Here is a 15,621-nt window from a genome sequence, read left to right as displayed (position 1 = left end):
GTCAGGTAGGACGCAATCCAAGCGTGGGCCGTGCCGGAGATGCCCAACTCGGAGAGGGTGGAGAGGAGGATCTGATGGTTCACAGTATCGAAGGCAGCCGATAGGTCTAGAAGGATGAGAGCAGAGGAGAGAGAGTTAGCTTTAGCAGTGCGGAGCGCCTCCGTGATACAGAGAAGAGCAGTCTCAGTTGAGTGACTAGTCTTGAAACCTGACTGATTTGGATCAAGAAGGTCATTCTGAGAGAGATAGCAGGAGAGCTGGCCAAGGACGGCACGTTCAAGAGTTTTGGAGAGAAAAGAAAGAAGGGATACTGGTCTGTAGTTGTTGACATCGGAGGGATCGAGTGTAGGTTTTTTCAGAAGGGGTGCAACTCTCGCTCTCTTGAAGACGGAAGGGACGTAGCCAGCGGTCAAGGATGAGTTGATGAGCGAGGTGAGGTAAGGTAGAAGGTCTCCGGAAATGGTCTGGAGAAGAGAGGAGGGGATAGGGTCAAGCGGGCAGGTTGTTGGGCGGCCGGCCGTCACAAGACGCGAGATTTCATCTGGAGAGAGAGGGGAGAAAGAGGTCAAAGCACAGGGTTGGGCAGTGTGAGCAGAACCAGCGGTGTCGTTTGACTTAGCGAACGAGGATCGGATGTCGTCGACCTTCTTTTCAAAATGGTTGACGAAGTCGTCTGCAGAGAGGGAGGAGGGGGGGGGGAGGGGGAGGAGGATTCAGGAGGGAGGAGAAGGTGGCAAAGAGCTTCCTAGGGTTAGAGGCAGATGCTTGGAATTTAGAGTGGTAGAAAGTGGCTTTAGCAGCAGAGACAGAAGAGGAAAATGTAGAGAGGAGGGAGTGAAAGGATGCCAGGTCCGCAGGGAGGCGAGTTTTCCTCCATTTCCGCTCGGCTGCCCGGAGCCCTGTTCTGTGAGCTCGCAATGAGTCGTCGAGCCACGGAGCGGGAGGGGAGGACCGAGCCGGCCTGGAGGATAGGGGACATAGAGAGTCAAAGGATGCAGAAAGGGAGGAGAGGAGGGTTGAGGAGGCAGAATCAGGAGATAGGTTGGAGAAGGTTTGGGCAGAGGGAAGAGATGATAGGATGGAAGAGGAGAGAGTAGCGGGGGAGAGAGAGCGGAGGTTGGGACGGCGCGATACCATCCGAGTAGGGGCAGTGTGGGAAGTGTTGGATGAGAGCGAGAGGGAGAAGGATACAAGGTAGTGGTCGGAGACTTGGAGGGGAGTTGCAATGAGGTTAGTGGAAGAACAGCATCTAGTAAAGATGAGGTCAAGCGTATTGCCTGCCTTGTGAGTAGGGGGGGAAGGTGAGAGGGTGAGGTCAAAAGAGGAGAGGAGTGGAAAGAAGGAGGCAGAGAGGAATGAGTCAAAGGTAGACATGGGGAGGTTAAAGTCACCCAGAACTGTGAGAGGTGAGCCGTCCTCAGGAAAGGAGCTTATCAAGGCATCAAGCTCATTGATGAACTCTCCAAGGGAACCTGGAGGGCGATAAATGATAAGGATGTTAAGCTTGAAAGGGCTGGTAACTGTGACAGCATGGAATTCAAAGGAGGCGATAGACAGATGGGTAAGGGGAGAAAGAGAGAATGACCACTTGGGAGAGATGAGGATCCCGGTGCCACCACCCCGCTGACCAGAAGGTCTCGGGGTGTGCGAGAACACGTGGGCAGACGAAGAGAGAGCAGTAGGAGTAGCAGTGTTATCTGTGGTGAGCCATGTTTCCGTCAGTGCCAGGAAGTCGAGGGACTGGAGGGACGCATAGGCTGAGATGAGCTCTGCCTTGTTGGCCGCAGATCGGCAGTTCCAGAGGCTACCGGAGACCTGGAACTCCACGTGGGTCGTGCGGGCTGGGACCACCAGGTTAGGGTGGGCGCGGCCACGCGGTGCGAAGCGTTTGTATGGTCTGTGCAGAGAGGAGAGAACAGGGATAGACAGACACATGGTTGACAGGCTACAGAAGAGGCTACGCTAATGCAAAGGAGATTAGAATGACAAGTGGGCTACACGTCTCGAATGTTCAGAAAGTTAAGCTTACGTTGCAAAAAATAAGAATAAAATACAAGATCTTATTGACTAAAATGATATAGTACTGCTGGCTGGTGAAGTAGCCTGGCTAGCAGTGGCTACGTTGTTGAAAGTGAAGCTGGCTAGGTAACCTCGACAATTTCACTAAATTTCTCTAAACTACACAATTATCATGGATACAAGGACAGGAAAGACAACTAGCTAACACTACGCTAATCAAGTCGTTCCTATTGTAATGTAAGTTTCTACAGTGCTGCTATTCGGTAGAAGTTGGCTAGCTAGCAGTGTTGGCTAGGTAGGAGGACGGCAGCGCGGGAGGCGAAAAATAGCTGGCTAGCTAACCGATAATTACTCAAAGCTACACAATTATCTTAGATAGAAAGATAGCAAAGAAAACTATGTAGCTAGCTAACACTACACAAGTCAAGTCGTTCCGTTGTAATGTAATCGTTTCTACAGTGCTGCTAATCGGTGGCTAGCTGGCTAGCTAGCAGGGTTGACTACGTTACGTTAGGGCGAGAATACCTGGCTAGCGAACCTCAGCGAACCTTGATAACTACACAATTATCACCGATACAAAGACGGCTATGTAGCCAGCTAAGTAGCTAGCTAAGATCGAACAAATACAAATCAAAGATAGCAAAGACAACTGTGTAGTCAGCCAACACTACACTGATCAAGTCGTTCCGTTGTAATGCACTCGTTTCTACAATGCTGCTATTCGGTGGCAAGCTGGCTAGCTAGCAGTGTTTGGCTACGTTGCGTTATGTTAGGGCGAAAATAGCTGGCTGGCGAACCTCAATAACTACACAATTATGTTTGATGCAAAGACGGCTATGTAGCTAGCTAAGATCAAACAAATCAAACCGTTGTACTGTAGTGAAAATGAAAATCAGACCGTTGTACTATAATGAAAAGTTTATACTACTATTCGGTAGACGGTGGACGTTTGCTAGCTACTGGGCAGATAGCAGTGTGGACTACGATAGACGACGGAATACGATAATTACGCAATTATCTTTTATACACAGACGGCTAAGTAGCTAGCTAAGAAGAAATTGCTAAGGTTAGACAAATTAAAATTAAATGTACCAGTGACTGGGGCAGTGAGAGAGCATGACATGTACCAGAGACTGGGGCAGTGAGAGAGCAGAACATGTACCAGAGACTGGGGCAGTGAGAGAGCAGAACATGTACCAGAGACTGGGGCAGTGAGAGAGCAGAACATGTACCAGAGACTGGGGCAGTGAGAGAGCAGGACATGTACCAGAGACTGGGGCAGTGAGAGAGCAGAACAGAACATGTACCAGAGACTGGGGCAGTGAGAGAGCAGAACATGTACCAGAGACTGGGGCAGTGAGAGAGCAGGACATGTACCAGAGACTGGGGCAGTGAGAGAGCATGACATGTACCAGTGACTGGGGCAGTGAGAGAGCAGAACATGTACCAGAGACTGGGGCAGTGAGAGAGCAGAACATGTACCAGAGACTGGGGCAGTGAGAGAACAGGACATGTACCAGAGACTGGGGCAGTGAGAGAGCAGAACATGTACCAGAGACTGGGGCAGTGAGAGAACAGGACATGTACCAGAGACTGGGGCAGTGAGAGAGCAGAACATGTACCAGAGACTGGGGCAGTGAGAGAGCAGAACATGTACCAGAGACTGGGGCAGTGAGAGAGCAGAACATGTACCAGAGACTGGGGCAGTAAGAGAGCAGAACATGTACCAGAGACTGGGGCAGTGAGAGAGCAGAACATGTACCAGAGACTGGGGCAGTGAGAGAGCAGAACATGTACCAGAGACTGGGGCAGTGAAAGAGAACTGGGATATAAAGAGCCTGAATACAGCAATTGAAAACAATGAAACTAAAGCATGCAACACCAAGAGACTATTGATTTCAACAGGTTGTGAGACGAATAGAGTAGAGGTTAGTAAAGAAGACCTGAACTGAAGCAGATGCAACAAAACATTACAATTAACTTGCTAAGTCGCTAAACCTGGTCAGCAACACTTGATAAGGCTAGTAACACACATCATCCTATGACATGCAGAACAAACAGACCTAATGGTTGGTTGGTCAGGCTTAAGTAGGGTGGCAGTGCTGATTAAGGAGAGTGAGGACAGGTGTGGAGACTGATTACCAATGAGTTGCAGATGATGCTTGTTGAGGAACTGCTGGTCAAGGCAACTAGTTAAAGTGTTGAAAACCAGCTTGTTGGAGGCTGATTGGCAAATAGTAGCAACTGGTGCTTCATGATCTCACAGGGAGGTGCGTTCAAGGCAACAAAAAACGTGGTTGCGTTCAAGCCTGGTCCTCTCTCCTGAATTTGGGTTCATTTTTAACACAATTAAATGAATCAGTACTCCAGACTGACAAGAGTTGTGAGCAGAGGTCTTGAAATTGATTCTACCTTTTCAAGAACCGTTGTTTTAACCATGGCTTGTATTAGTATATACACTAGGCTATGTGTGGGTTGTATTAGTATATACACTAGGCTATGTGTGGGTTGTATTAGTATATACCCTAGGCTATGTGTGGGTTGCATTAGTATATATACACTAGGCTATGTGTGGGTTGTATTAGTATATACACTAGGCTATGTGTGGGTTGTATTAGTATATACCCTAGGCTATGTGTGGGTTGTATTAGTATATACCCTAGGCTATGTGTGGGTTGTATTAGTATATATACCCTAGGCTATGTGTGGGTTGTATTAGTATATATACACTAGGCTATGTGTGGGTTGTATTAGTATATACCCTAGGCTATGTGTGGGTTGTATTAGTATATATACACTAGGCTATGTGTGGGTTGTATTAGTATTTACACTTTATACACTAGTATACTAGTATATACATTCTAGTCACTTAGCAGATGCTCTTACCTAGACCAACCTAGACCAACTTACAGTAATGAGTGCATCCATTTTCCATTTTCGTACTTGTCCCCTGTGGGAATCAAACCCACATCCTTGATGTTGCAATAAAGTGCATTAAACATGAATATACTAACTACAAGTAACATTGAGGGTTATGTGAATATACTAACTACAAGTAACATTGAGGGTTATGTGAATATACTAACTACAAGTAACATTGAGGGTTATGTGAGTCGATGCACTTGGAGGGTGGTAGTCAGTGGAACTTATCTATTGTACAATGATAGAATGCAAATGCTTTTAGGCTAAAATGAACTTTCTTTGACAACAAAGGAACTTTCAAAGGAACTTTCAAAGGAACTTTCAAAGGAACTTTCAAAGGCACATGAAAAACATTCTGTTTTTAGACCACATGCACAACATGGATCCCTCAAAAGGTTTTTCAACAAACTCTCTGCTTGAGCAACGTTAAGCATCCTAGACAGTTTAATGTGACGTGTATGAGTAGGTTACCAATGAATATATGAGTTCCAGGGAGCACTCTCAGCTTAACTTAGATGAAGGGGTGTAGTGCCAAATATATAGGAAGGAGCAGAGAGCAGCAGGCTTGGGATAGAGCAGTAGTCCAGGCTCTGTCACAAATAGAAACAGCACCATGCTTCACTGGACTCAATTCTACATTGATCAAGTCTTCAATGCAACCTACACTACAGATGGAAGTGTGCATTATAATCTACCTGCCCTGTAGGGAAATGGCCACTCTAACTGGCTCTGACTGGGGCACTTAACAGCAACGAGTCCACTGAAGGGACTCCAACTGTCAGTGAATGGTCATACTTTCTCTCGCTCTCTTAGTGAACGCTGGAAGCAAGCAACGAATAACAAAAGCCAAGCGACTCTGTTGTGGCCAGTCTTACTACTGCTCACATATATCTGGGTTGAGGATGTAAAAAGAAATATCGTGCTATTGCAGAAAATCTGAAACAATGGTGTTCATTGTTGTTTGGGCTGAGTAAGTGTTTTCCTGAAAGACATAGTGAAGACAAAAGTAACTCATCTGAAAGTAGGCTGAATATGTCTGTACCTGTCAACTTTCAACAATTAACGTGAACTGTAGTCACTGTCACACATTATATTCTACTGTAGCCATAACGAAATACAGCAAAAAGTAATATCTTGTTGTGAATCTTATACTAAGATAAGTATTTCTTATTTAGAAAATAAACTAGACGTATTTTATTCTCATTATTATGACAGTATTGTGATGTAACAGGCTCCCTAAAGAGGAGCGCATGTCTTGCATTGAAGCTCACCGCTCATATAACCCCACAGCTTTTAACTCCACTCTCATCCATCAACAAAAACACCATCAAAACATTACAATAAAGTATCCCCACTCACGGCTAAAAGCAGGGAACGGGCAGGTTGTTCCTTCGTAGTGTCACGTTGTTTTCACTCCCAGTGTCAGAGAATCTACCCGTAACCAACCAGTCTCTGTCGCCCCCCGAACCACGGAATGGCAGAGAGAGGAGCTTGATTCCAAAGGGCTCCTTTTCTCTCCTCCGTCTATCTACAGAATGAGACGACGGCGTGAATATCCTTCGCGCCCTTCGTTCTCTTGCCAATTTCAAAACTGTCCGTTGCTTTCCGGAGGAGTTTACCTTCGCCTCCACTTCGGGAACCGTTCAGTCCGTCACGGAATGCGGTCTGAAAGGGATTAACACAGCGGTGATTCAGCGGTTGAGTCCGCGCGTCAGGTGGCCTGTTTGACTCAGCAGCTTCTTTTCTGCAATCGCGTTCTGCATCTTTCTAGAGCTAGAAGAGCAGAGCTCCCAACCCACTCCTAGCGCTTCTAATCATTTACACCAGTTCCAACAAACAGCTTGTGTCTGTGAAGTTCCTGCTGTATAGACAGCCCTGAATGTGATGTTTCCAACATCTATTCTCTCGAGTAGAGCGCACAATTTGTTTGTAGACTATTGTAGTTTAATACAAGGTGTTGAGAATGAGATTAACTAATATAGTAAATTACATTTAAAAATCCAGCAGCTTGTACCATGCAAGGTAAAGGATATGTGGATTGTTCCCTTCTAAAATTGATACCTGTCAAATGATAGGTTACTGTCTCAGGGCTAAGACAGGTTCAGTATGCAGTAGCCAGTGATAACAAGGAAGGTGACAGGTTCAGTATGCAGTAGCCAGTGATAACAAGGAAGGTGACAGGTTCAGTATGCAGTAGCCAGTGATTACAAGGAAGGTGACAGGTTCAGTATGTAGTAGCCAGTGAAAACAAGGAAGGTGACAGGTTCAGTATGTAGTAGCCAGTGATAACAAGGAAGGTGACAGGTTCAGTATGCAGTAGCCAGTGATAACAAGGAAGGTGACAGGTTCAGTATGTAGTAGCCAGTGATAACAAGGTGACAGGTTCAGTATGTAGTATCCAGTGATAACAAGGTGACAGGTTCAGTATGTAGTAGCCAGTGATAACAAGGTGACAGGTTCAGTATGCAGTAGCCAGTGATAACAATGAAGGTGACAGGTTCAGTATGTAGTAGCCAGTGATAACAAGGTGACAGGTTCAGTATGCAGTAGCCAGTGATTACAAGGAAGGTGACAGGTTCAGTATGCAGTAGCCAGTGATAACAAGAACGGTGACAGGTTCAGTAGGCAGTAGCCAGTGATAACAAGGTGACAGGTTCAGTATGTAGTAGCCAGTGATAACAAGGAAGGTGACAGGTTCAGTATGTAGTAGCCAGTGATAACAAGGAAGGTGACAGGTTCAGTATGTAGTAGCCAGTGATAACAAGGAAGGTGACAGGTTCAGTATGTAGTAGCCAGTGATAACAAGGAAGGTGACAGGTTCAGTATGTAGTAGCCAGTGATAACAAGGTGACAGGTTCAGTGTGCAGTAGCCAGTGATAACAAGGAAGGTGACAGGTTCAGTATGTAGTAGCCAGTGATAACAAGGTGACAGGTTCAGTATGCAGTAGCCAGTGATTACAAGGAAGGTGACAGGTTCAGTATGCAGTAGCCAGTGATAACAAGAACTGTGACAGGTTCAGTAGGCAGTAGCCAGTGATAACAAGGTGACAGGTTCAGTATGTAGTAGCCAGTGATAAAAAGGAAGGTGACAGGTTCAGTATGTAGTAGCCATTGATAACAAGGAAGGTGACAGGTTCAGTATGTAGTAGCCAGTGATAACAAGGAAGGTGACAGGTTCAGTATGTAGTAGCCAGTGATAACAAGGTGACAGGTTCAGTATGCAGTAGCCAGTGATAACAAGGTGACAGGTTCAGTATGCAGTAGCCAGTGATAACAAGGAAGGTGACAGGTTCAGTATGTAGTAGCCAGTGATAACAAGGAAGGTGACAGGTTCAGTATGTAGTAGCCAGTGATAACAAGGTGACAGGTTCAGTATGTAGTAGCCAGTGATAACAAGGTGACAGGTTCAGTATGCAGTAGCCAGTGATAACAAGGTGACAGGTTCAGTATGTAGTAGCCAGTGATAACAAGGAAGGTGACAGGTTCAGTATGCAGTAGCCAGTGATAACAAGGAAGGTGACAGGTTCAGTATGCAGTAGCCAGTGATACCAAGGAAGTTGACAGGTTCAGTATGTAGTAGCCAGTGACAACAAGGAAGGTGACAGGTTCAGTATGTAGTAGCCAGTGATAACAAGGAAGGTGACAGGTTCAGTATGTAGTAGCCAGTGATAACAAGGTGACAGGTTCAGTATGCAGTAGCCAGTGATAACAAGGAAGGTGACAGGTTCAGTATGTAGTAGCCAGTGATAACAAGGTGACAGGTTCAGTATGCAGTAGCCAGTGATAACAAGGAAGGTGACAGGTTCAGTATGTAGTAGCCAGTGATAACAAGGTGACAGGTTCAGTATGCAGTAGCCAGTGATAACAAGGTGACAGGTTCAGTATGCAGTAGCCAGTGATAACAAGGAAGGTAACAGGTTCAGTATGTAGTAGCCAGTGATAACAAGGAAGGTGACAGGTTCAGTATGCAGTAGCCAGTGATAACAAGGAAAGTGACAGGTTCAGTATGTAGTAGCCAGTGATAACAAGGAAGGTGACAGGTTCAGTATGTAGTAGCCAGTGATAACAAGGAAGGTGACAGGTTCAGTATGTAGTAGCCAGTGATAACAAGGTGACAGGTTCAGTATGTAGTAGCCAGTGATAACAAGGAAGGTGACAGGTTCAGTATGTAGTAGCCAGTGATAACAAGGTGACAGGTTCAGTATGTAGTAGCCAGTGATAACAAGGTGACAGGTTCAGTATGCAGTAGCCAGTGATAACAAGGTGACAGGTTCAGTATGCAGTAGCCAGTGATAACAAGGTGACAGGTTCAGTATGTAGTAGCCAGTGATAACAAGGTGACAGGTTCAGTATGTAGTAGCCAGTGATAACAAGGTGACAGGTTCAGTATGCAGTAGCCAGTGATAACAAGGTGACAGGTTCAGTATGCAGTAGCCAGTGATAACAAGGAAGGTGACAGGTTCAGTATGCAGTAGCCAGTGATAACAAGGAAGGTGACAGGTTCAGTATGTAGTAGCCAGTGATAACAAGGAAGGTGACAGGTTCAGTATGCAGTAGCAAGTGATAACAAGGTGACAGGTTCAGTATGTAGTAGCCAGTGATAACAAGGTGACAGGTTCAGTATGCAGTAGCCAGTGATAACAAGGTGACAGGTTCAGTATGCAGTAGCCAGTGATAACAAGGTGACAGGTTCAGTATGTAGTAGCCAGTGATAACAAGGTGACAGGTTCAGTATGTAGTAGCCAGTGATAACAAGGTGACAGGTTCAGTATGCAGTAGCCAGTGATAACATGGTGACAGGTTCAGTATGCAGTAGCCAGTGATAACAAGGAAGGTGACAGGTTCAGTATGCAGTAGCCAGTGATAACAAGGAAGGTGACAGGTTCAGTATGTAGTAGCCAGTGATAACAAGGAAGGTGACAGGTTCAGTATGCAGTAGCCAGTGATAACAAGGTGACAGGTTCAGTATGTAGTAGCCAGTGATAACAAGGAAGGTGACAGGTTCAGTATGCAGTAGCCAGTGATAACAAGGTGACAGGTTCAGTATGCAGTAGCCAGTGATAACAAGGAAGGTAACAGGTTCAGTATGTAGTAGCCAGTGATAACAAGGAAGGTGACAGGTTCAGTATGCAGTAGCCAGTGATAACAAGGAAAGTGACAGGTTCAGTATGTAGTAGCCAGTGATAACAAGGAAGGTGACAGGTTCAGTATGTAGTAGCCAGTGATAACAAGGAAGGTGACAGGTTCAGTATGTAGTAGCCAGTGATAACAAGGTGACAGGTTCAGTATGTAGTAGCCAGTGATAACAAGGTGACAGGTTCAGTATGTAGTAGCCAGTGATAACAAGGTGACAGGTTCAGTATGCAGTAGCCAGTGATAACAAGGTGACAGGTTCAGTATGCAGTAGCCAGTGATAACAAGGTGACAGGTTCAGTATGTAGTAGCCAGTGATAACAAGGTGACAGGTTCAGTATGTAGTAGCCAGTGATAACAAGGTGACAGGTTCAGTATGCAGTAGCCAGTGATAACAAGGTGACAGGTTCAGTATGCAGTAGCCAGTGATAACAAGGAAGGTGACAGGTTCAGTATGCAGTAGCCAGTGATAACAAGGAAGGTGACAGGTTCAGTATGTAGTAGCCAGTGATAACAAGGAAGGTGACAGGTTCAGTATGCAGTAGCAAGTGATAACAAGGTGACAGGTTCAGTATGTAGTAGCCAGTGATAACAAGGAAGGTGACAGGTTCAGTATGTAGTAGCCAGTGATAACAAGGTGACAGGTTCAGTATGTAGTAGCCAGTGATAACAAGGTGACAGGTTCAGTATGTAGTAGCCAGTGATAACAAGGTGACAGGTTCAGTATGCAGTAGCCAGTGATAACAAGGAAGGTGACAGGTTCAGTATGTAGTAGCCAGTGATAACAAGGTGACAGGTTCAGTATGCAGTAGCCAGTGATTACAAGGAAGGTGACAGGTTCAGTATGCAGTAGCCAGTGATAACAAGAACGGTGACAGGTTCAGTAGGCAGTAGCCAGTGATAACAAGGTGACAGGTTCAGTATGTAGTAGCCAGTGATAACAAGGAAGGTGACAGGTTCAGTATGTAGTAGCCAGTGATAACAAGGAAGGTGACAGGTTCAGTATGTAGTAGCCAGTGATAACAAGGAAGGTGACAGGTTCAGTATGTAGTAGCCAGTGATAACAAGGTGACAGGTTCAGTATGCAGTAGCCAGTGATAACAAGGTGACAGGTTCAGTATGTAGTAGCCAGTGATAACAAGGAAGGTGACAGGTTCAGATGCAGTAGCCAGTGATACCAAGGAAGTTGACAGGTTCAGTATGTAGTAGCCAGTGACAACAAGGAAGGTGACAGGTTCAGTATGTAGTAGCCAGTGATAACAAGGAAGGTGACAGGTTCAGTATGTAGTAGCCAGTGATAACAAGGTGACAGGTTCAGTATGCAGTAGCCAGTGATAACAAGGAAGGTGACAGGTTCAGTATGTAGTAGCCAGTGATAACAAGGTGACAGGTTCAGTATGCAGTAGCCAGTGATAACAAGGAAGGTGACAGGTTCAGTATGTAGTAGCCAGTGATAACAAGGTGACAGGTTCAGTATGCAGTAGCCAGTGATAACAAGGTGACAGGTTCAGTATGCAGTAGCCAGTGATAACAAGGAAGGTAACAGGTTCAGTATGTAGTAGCCAGTGATAACAAGGAAGGTGACAGGTTCAGTATGCAGTAGCCAGTGATAACAAGGAAAGTGACAGGTTCAGTATGTAGTAGCCAGTGATAACAAGGAAGGTGACAGGTTCAGTATGTAGTAGCCAGTGATAACAAGGAAGTTGACAGGTTCAGTATGTAGTAGCCAGTGATAACAAGGTGACAGGTTCAGTATGTAGTAGCCAGTGATAACAAGGAAGGTGACAGGTTCAGTATGTAGTAGCCAGTGATAACAAGGTGACAGGTTCAGTATGTAGTAGCCAGTGATAACAAGGTGACAGGTTCAGTATGCAGTAGCCAGTGATAATAAGGTGACAGGTTCAGTATGCAGTAGCCAGTGATAACAAGGAAGGTGACAGGTTCAGTATGTAGTAGCCAGTGATAACAAGGAAGGTGACAGGTTCAGTATGCAGTAGCCAGTGATAACAAGGTGACAGGTTCAGTATGTAGTAGCCAGTGATAACAAGGTGACAGGTTCAGTATGTAGTAGCCAGTGATAACAAGGAAGGTAACATGTTCAGTATGCAGTAGCCAGTGATAACAAGGTGACAGGTTCAGTATGCAGTAGCCAGTGAAAACAAGGAAGGTGACAGGTTCAGTGTGTAGTAGCCAGTGATAACAAGGAAGGTGACAGGTTCAGTATGCAGTAGCCAGTGATAACAAGGAAGGTGACAGGTTCAGTATGTAGTAGCCAGTGATAACAAGGTGACAGGTTCAGTATGTAGTAGCCAGTGATAACAAGGTGACAAGTTCAGTATGCAGTAGCCAGTGATAACAAGGTGACAGGTTCAGTATGCAGTAGCCAGTGATAACAAGGAAGGTGACAGGTTCAGTATGCAGTAGCCAGTGATAACAAGGAAGGTGACAGGTTCAGTATGTAGTAGCCAGTGATAACAAGGAAGGTGACAGGTTCAGTATGCAGTAGCCAGTGATAACAAGGTGACAGGTTCAGTATGTAGTAGCCAGTGATAACAAGGAAGGTGACAGGTTCAGTATGCAGTAGCCAGTGATAACAAGGAAGGTGACAGGTTCAGTATGTAGTAGCCAGTGATAACAAGGTGACAGGTTCAGTATGCAGTAGCCAGTGATAACAAGGTGACAGGTTCAGTATGCAGTAGCCAGTGATAACAAGGAAGGTAACAGGTTCAGTATGTAGTAGCCAGTGATAACAAGGAAGGTGACTGGTTCAGTATGCAGTAGCCAGTGATAACAAGGTGACAGGTTCAGTATGTAGTAGCCAGTGATAACAAGGTGACAGGTTCAGTATGTAGTAGCCAGTGATAACAAGGAAGGTAACATGTTCAGTATGCAGTAGCCAGTGATAACAAGGTGACAGGTTCAGTATGCAGTAGCCAGTGAAAACAAGGAAGGTGACAGGTTCAGTGTGTAGTAGCCAGTGATAACAAGGAAGGTGACAGGTTCAGTATGCAGTAGCCAGTGATAACAAGGTGACAGGTTCAGTATGCAGTAGCCAGTGATAACAAGGAAGGTAACAGGTTCAGTATGTAGTAGCCAGTGATAACAAGGAAGGTGACAGGTTCAGTATGCAGTAGCCAGTGATAACAAGGAAAGTGACAGGTTCAGTATGTAGTAGCCAGTGATAACAAGGAAGGTGACAGGTTCAGTATGCAGTAGCCAGTGATAACAAGGAAGGTGACAGGTTCAGTATGTAGTAGCCAGTGATAACAAGGTGACAGGTTCAGTATGTAGTAGCCAGTGATAACAAGGAAGGTGACAGGTTCAGTATGCAGTAGCCAGTGATAACAAGGTGACAGGTTCAGTATGTAGTAGCCAGTGATAACAAGGTGACAGGTTCAGTATGTAGTAGCCAGTGATAACAAGGAAGGTGACAGGTTCAGTATGTAGTAGCCAGTGATAACAAGGTGACAGGTTCAGTATGTAGTAGCCAGTGATAACAAGGTGACAGGTTCAGTATGCAGTAGCCAGTGATAACAAGGTGACAGGTTCAGTATGCAGTAGCCAGTGATAACAAGGTGACAGGTTCAGTATGTAGTAGCCAGTGATAACAAGGTGACAGGTTCAGTATGTAGTAGCCAGTGATAACAAGGTGACAGGTTCAGTATGCAGTAGCCAGTGATAACAAGGTGACAGGTTCAGTATGCAGTAGCCAGTGATAACAAGGAAGGTGACAGGTTCAGTATGCAGTAGCCAGTGATAACAAGGAAGGTGACAGGTTCAGTATGTAGTAGCCAGTGATAACAAGGAAGGTGACAGGTTCAGTATGCAGTAGCCAGTGATAACAAGGTGACAGGTTCAGTATGTAGTAGCCAGTGATAACAAGGAAGGTGACAGGTTCAGTATGCAGTAGCCAGTGATAACAAGGAAGGTGACAGGTTCAGTATGTAGTAGCCAGTGATAACAAGGTGACAGGTTCAGTATGCAGTAGCCAGTGATAACAAGGTGACAGGTTCAGTATGCAGTAGCCACTGATAACAAGGAAGGTAACAGGTTCAGTATGTAGTAGCCAGTGATAACAAGGAAGGTGACTGGTTCAGTATGCATTAGCCAGTGATAACAAGGTGACAGGTTCAGTATGTAGTAGCCAGTGATAACAAGGTGACAGGTTCAGTATGTAGTAGCCAGTGATAACAAGGAAGGTAACATGTTCAGTATGCAGTAGCCAGTGATAACAAGGTGACAGGTTCAGTATGCAGTAGCCAGTGAAAACAAGGAAGGTGACAGGTTCAGTGTGTAGTAGCCAGTGATAACAAGGAAGGTGACAGGTTCAGTATGCAGTAGCCAGTGATAACAAGGAAGGTGACAGGTTCAGTATGTAGTAGACAGTGATAACAAGGTGACAGGTTCAGTATGCAGTAGCCAGTGATAACAAGGTGACAGGTTCAGTATGCGGTAGCCAGTGATAACAAGGAAGGTAACAGGTTCAGTATGTAGTAGCCAGTGATAACAAGGAAGGTGACAGGTTCAGTATGCAGTAGCCAGTGATAACAAGGAAAGTGACAGGTTCAGTATGTAGTAGCCAGTGATAACAAGGAAGGTGACAGGTTCAGTATGCAGTAGCCAGTGATAACAAGGAAGGTGACAGGTTCAGTATGTAGTAGCCAGTGATAACAAGGTGACAGGTTCAGTATGTAGTAGCCAGTGATAACAAGGAAGGTGACAGGTTCAGTATGCAGTAGCCAGTGATAACAAGGTGACAGGTTCAGTATGTAGTAGCCAGTGATAACAAGGTGACAGGTTCAGTATGTAGTAGCCAGTGATAACAAGGAAGGTGACAGGTTCAGTATGTAGTAGCCAGTGATAACAAGGTGACAGGTTCAGTATGTAGTAGCCAGTGATAACAAGGTGACAGGTTCAGTATGCAGTAGCCAGTGATAACAAGGTGACAGGTTCAGTATGCAGTAGCCAGTGATAACAAGGTGACAGGTTCAGTATGTAGTAGCCAGTGATAACAAGGTGACAGGTTCAGTATGTAGTAGCCAGTGATAACAAGGTGACAGGTTCAGTATGCAGTAGCCAGTGATAACAAGGTGACAGGTTCAGTATGTAGTAGCCAGTGATAACAGGGTGACAGGTTCAGTATGCAGTAGCCAGTGATAACAAGGAAGGTGACAGGTTCAGTATGTAGTAGCCAGTGATAACAAGGTGACAGGTTCAGTATGCAGTAGCCAGTGATTACAAGGAAGGTGACAGGTTCAGTATGTAGTAGCCAGTGATAACAAGGTGACAGGTTCAGTATGTAGTAGCCAGTGATTACAAGGAAGGTGACAGGTTCAGTATGTAGTAGCCAGTGATAACAAGGTGACAGGTTCAGTATGTAGTAGCCAGTGATAACAAGGTGACAGGTTCAGTATGCAGTAGCCAGTGATAACAAGGTGACAGGTTCAGTATGCAGTAGCCAGTGATAACAAGGTGACAGGTTCAGTATGTAGTAGCCAGTGATAACAAGGTGACAGGTTCAGTATGTAGTAGCCAGTGATAACAAGG

At 45.3% G+C, this 15,621-nt stretch overlaps 1 protein-coding gene across 2 annotated transcripts in view; it reads right to left on the bottom strand.

Moving 5' to 3' along the window:
* LOC129831624 (contactin-5-like) overlaps positions 1-6,766 on the bottom strand; it is an 804,231-nt gene extending 797,465 nt beyond the window's left edge. For both annotated transcript variants that reach the window (XM_055894962.1, XM_055894963.1), the window contains exon 1: positions 6,301-6,766. The gene's annotated coding sequence lies outside the window, so the exon portion shown is untranslated. The remainder of the gene's footprint in view (positions 1-6,300) is intronic.
* Positions 6,767-15,621: the final 8,855 nt, after the last annotated feature.

Source organism: Salvelinus fontinalis, chromosome 33 (genome assembly GCF_029448725.1).
Source record: "Salvelinus fontinalis isolate EN_2023a chromosome 33, ASM2944872v1, whole genome shotgun sequence".
Taxonomy (NCBI): domain Eukaryota; kingdom Metazoa; phylum Chordata; class Actinopteri; order Salmoniformes; family Salmonidae; genus Salvelinus; species Salvelinus fontinalis.
The sequence above is the reverse complement of the archived record's forward strand: the minus strand, read 5'-3'. Positions and strand labels throughout refer to the sequence as shown.